Source organism: Salmo salar, chromosome ssa05, assembly GCF_905237065.1.
Source record: "Salmo salar chromosome ssa05, Ssal_v3.1, whole genome shotgun sequence".
In the NCBI taxonomy this organism is placed as follows: domain Eukaryota; kingdom Metazoa; phylum Chordata; class Actinopteri; order Salmoniformes; family Salmonidae; genus Salmo; species Salmo salar.
This window is the reverse complement of record NC_059446.1, coordinates 37,261,598-37,266,303: the sequence shown is the minus strand read 5'-3', so window position 1 is coordinate 37,266,303 and position 4,706 is coordinate 37,261,598.

The window sequence follows — 4,706 nt, the reverse complement described above, 5'->3', positions numbered from 1 at the left end:
TCTGTCTATAGGCTGGGAGCAACAAAATGGAGTCGTGGTCAGTATTTCCGAAAGGAGGGCGGCGGAAGTTAGAATAACAATGATCCAGGGTTTTGCCAGCCCGGGTCGCGCATTCGATATGCTGATAAAATTTAGGGAGCCTTGTTTTCAGATTAGCCTTGTTAAAATCCCCAGCAACAATAAATGCAGCCTCAGGATATGTGGTTTCCAGTTAACATAGAGTCCAATTAAGTTCTTTCAGGGCCGTCGATGTGTCTGCTTGGGGGAGATATACACGACTGTGATTATGATCGAAGAGAAGTCTCTTGGTAGATAATGCGGTCGGCATTTGATTGTAAGGAATTCTAGGTCAGGTGAACAAAAGGACTTGAGTTCCTGTATGTTGTTATGATCACACCAGGTCTCGTTAATCATAAGGCATACACCCCCGCCCTTCTTCTTACCAGAGAGATGTTTGTTTCTGTCGGCGTGCTGCGTGGCTGTACCAACTCTGATGACGTATCCCGAGTAAGCCATGTTTCCGTGAAACAAAGAACGTTACAGTCTCTGATGTCTCTCTGGAAGGCAACCCTTGCTCGGATTTCGTCTACCTTGTTGTCAAGAGACTGGACATTGGCGAGTAGTATGCTCGGGAGCAGTGTGCGTGTCATAAGCGTCGTAATGATCGGACCAAACTGCAGCAGGGATGTGAATCATCTTCTTGATTTATTAAAGAAATGAACACTGAACAAAAGAACGACGAAAAACAGTCCTGTAAGGTACATAGACTATACATGGAACATAAACCAAAAACCCCGAAACACACTAAACAAACACACCCCTGCCACGTCCTGACCAAACTACAATAACAAATAACCCCTTTTACTGGTAAGGACGTGACAGCGCGATGTAACCGTCTACTGAGCCTGACCAGAAGACCGCTCCGTCTGCCCCTTCTGCTGCGCCGTTGTTTTGGGTCGCCAGCTGGGATCCGATCCATTGTCCTGGGTGGTGGACCAAACAGAGGATCCGCTTCAGGAAAGTCGTATTCCTGGTCGTAATGTTGGTGAGTTGACGTTGCTCTTATATCCAATAGTTCCTCCCGACTGTATTTTTTATTTATTTCACCTTTTATTTAACCAGGTAGGCTAGTTGAGAACAAGTTCTCATTTGCAACTGCGACCTGGCCAAGATAAAGCGTAGCAATTCGACACATACAACAACACAGAGTTACACATGGAATAAACAAAACATACAGTCAATAATACAGTAGAACAAAAGAAAACAAAAAGTCTATATACAGTGAGTGCAAATGAGGTAAGTTAAGGCAATAAATAGGCCATGGTGGCAAAGTAATTACAATATAGCAATTAAACACTGGAATGGTAGATGTGCAGAAGAGGCTTATGTAATAAAACCTAAGATTTCCTGGGGTAACAATGTAATAAATAACACATAAAAAAACTAAATACCGCATAGTTTCCTAGGAACGTGAAGCGAGGCGGCCATCTCTGTCTGCGCCGGAAGTAAGCCTCTGTCTAAGAAGCTGAATGTCAGACAACTGTATTATTCTGTATTTTATACCATCTATTGCATCTTGCCTACATCGCTCGGTCATCACTCATCCATAAATATATTCTTATTCCATCCCTGTACTTACCGTAATTTCCGGACTATTAAGCGCACCTGAATATAAGCCGCACCCACTGAATTAAAAAATATTTATTATTTTGAACATAAATAAGCCGCACATGTCTATAAGCCGCAGGTGCCTACCGGTACATTGAAACAAATGAACTTTACACAGGCTTTAACGAAACACGGCTTGTAACAAAAATAAATAGGCTTTAACCAAACACGGCTTGTAACAAAAATAAATAGACTTTAACGAAACACGGCTTGTAACAAAAAAAAAATAATTAGCAGTAATCTTTAGTTGTCTTTTTGCACTGAGTCAATTCCTCACGCTGCTGTTTCCAACGTCTTATCATCGACTCATTAAGACCAAGCTCCCGTGCAGCAGCTCTATTTCCTTTTCCAACAGCCAGATCAATCGCCTTCAACTTGAAAGCTGCATCATATGCATTTCTCCGTGTCTTTGCCATGATGAGGGTGACAAAATGACTACTGTAATCAGAATGATGGGAAGTTTGAGAGCGCTCGATTTAATCTAAACAGTAAACAAAAAAGTTGTTTGACCGTAACCCGTTCGGCAATTTCATTGGTCTAATGAAAGCTTCATGCCGCCAAAAAACTGAGCACGTCACAGAATGTGTTTTTTGGAAGAAAAAAAATTGAAAGCGGGAAAAATCCATATATTAGCCGCGTCATTGTTTAAGCCGCGAGGTTCAAAGCCTGGGAAAAAAGTTGCGGCTTATAGTCCGGAATTTACGGTAGATTTGTGTGTATTAGGTAGTTGTTGTGGAATTGTTAGATTACTGTTAGATATTACTGCACTGTCGGAACTAGAAGCAAAAGCATTTAGCTACAGTCACAATAACATCTGCCAACCATGTGTATGTGACCAATAAGATTTGATTTGATTTTGAGCCTCACGTGAGCAGCGTTCCAAACCTCCTATGCACGCCGTAGTCACTTGTCCACCGCAGGGACTTCGGTTTGCCTCGAGGTCCACGAGGCCATGGCCAGCTGAAAACCCAGGACACACTGGAAGGGAGTCAGCCCGGTGGAGGAGTGACATTCCTTCTCTCATCCATCATCACTCCCTGCGGACTGATCCAGTATCCCAAGAAGGAGACAGCGACCTGATGGCACTTCTTTGCTTTCACATACAGGCGGTTCTCCAGGAGGCGTCCCAGAACTACTCGGACGTGGGCGATGTGATCCTCCAAGGTGGCAACGTAGACCAGGATGTCGTCAATGTACACGACCGTCTGGCGCCCTCGTTTACGAATGCCTGGAACACTGACGGAGTATTGGCTAATCCGTAAGGCATCACCAAGTACTCATAGTGCCCAAACATCGTGCTGAAGGCTGTTTTCCATTCAACCCTGTTGCAGAGCCTCCTGGATGTACTTCTCCATGGCCTTGGTTTCAGCCACCGACAGAGGGTAGACGCGGCTGCGTAGAGCCTGCAAGCAGGCCGATGGCACAGTCCCAGGGGATGATGAGGAGTGAGACAGGTGGCGCGGTCTTGGAGAAAACCTCCCGGAGATCCTGGTAAACCTCTGGGATGTCAGGCTGGAGGTCAACCACCCTTAACCAACATTGAACCACAGGGTAAGGGAAAGCAGGTCCTTCGGCATCCGGGTTCCCAGGTGGTGATTTTCATCCTCGAGTAGCAGATGGTGGGGTCATGACGTTGGAGCCACGGGAGGCCGAGGATGACTTTGTGTACGGTGTGGTGATGAGGAGGGGAAGGCTTTCTTGGTGAATGGGTCCAATGGTTATGGTGAATGGTGCTGTGATGTGCGTGATTGTACCAGATCCCAATGGTCGATTATCCAGGGCTAGAACCGGAAAAGGAGAGGAGAGCAGATACAAGGGGGTGTTCAGGGAGGAGGCGAGGGACCTAATAGATTAAATTCCCCATGGCGCCGGAGGCCCCTAGAGCTGAAGAGACAACACATGAGGGACGTCCAGCCAGTGAAATGGAAACCAGGAACGGTTTGGCGGAAAGCGATGATGGAATACTCAAGCCTACTGCGGGAGACGGATGATTATGGCCCCGTGGACTCAGGGTTGGGATGCACCGGACACCGCTGAAGCTGGTGCCCCTCCTGGCCGCAATAGAAACAGAGCCCCAGCTGTCTCCGGCGACGGGGAGGTGTGTGGCCCCTACCTCCATGGGTTCAGGCTCTGCCTCAGGATGGCCAAAGGAGGAGGGCGAGAGGCGAAGGGGAACGTCGGCGCTCCCGAAGAAGGTTGGCAAGACGGATGGCCATTGCAATGAGCCCGTCTCACGGAAAGGTGGTAGCTCCGGCACGTCAACTCCATCTGGACCTCCTCGCACATTCGTCTTCGGAATAGGGTGTGTAGCGCCGGCTCATTCCATCTGCGGGAGGTTGCCACGGTCCAGCAGGGTGCAGTCTGGGCACTCTGCGGGAGTTGGAATATTCACTCACCTCCCTCTCTGCAGAAGGTGAGTTTAATTAATCATTAGAAAAAGGCAGATAAACAAAACAGGAGAAGTGTACTGAATGTGACAAAACCAATATTGCCTGATGACTGAGGCTACTGAGGGCTAAATAAAGGGAGAATAATCAAGGTGATGATGAGGTCCAGGTGTGCGTAACTATGGGGAACAGATGTGCGTAATGATGGTTGCCAGACCAGTGGTTAGTAGACCCCCCCCCCAAAAAAAAATGTAATCTGTAACATCAAGCTTTATATACGGGCATATCATGATGTTTCTACGTAGCAGGGTTTCCCCCACGAGGGCGCTCATGCTACCCATCTCTGCTGCTGTCGGCTACATAGTCGGCTACATAGCGTAATGATATAAAATAATCTCAAACATTTTTGGTGGAAAAGTACCCATATCCTGACTCAAAACCAATAGTACTTTTGACAAAAATAGTTCATTCGGCAGTTCACCATCAATAAAACAATGAATTTGCCCACAGTTCGCAGATTTGTGAATCATTTATTCACTGACAAAGGAACAGAGCAAGGCCTGCATCCAGCAACGTCACGAGTCATGTGATCCGTGACTCGTGAAGAGAAGGGGAAAGGGCAAATTCCACTGAATTCGTTTCAATATATGG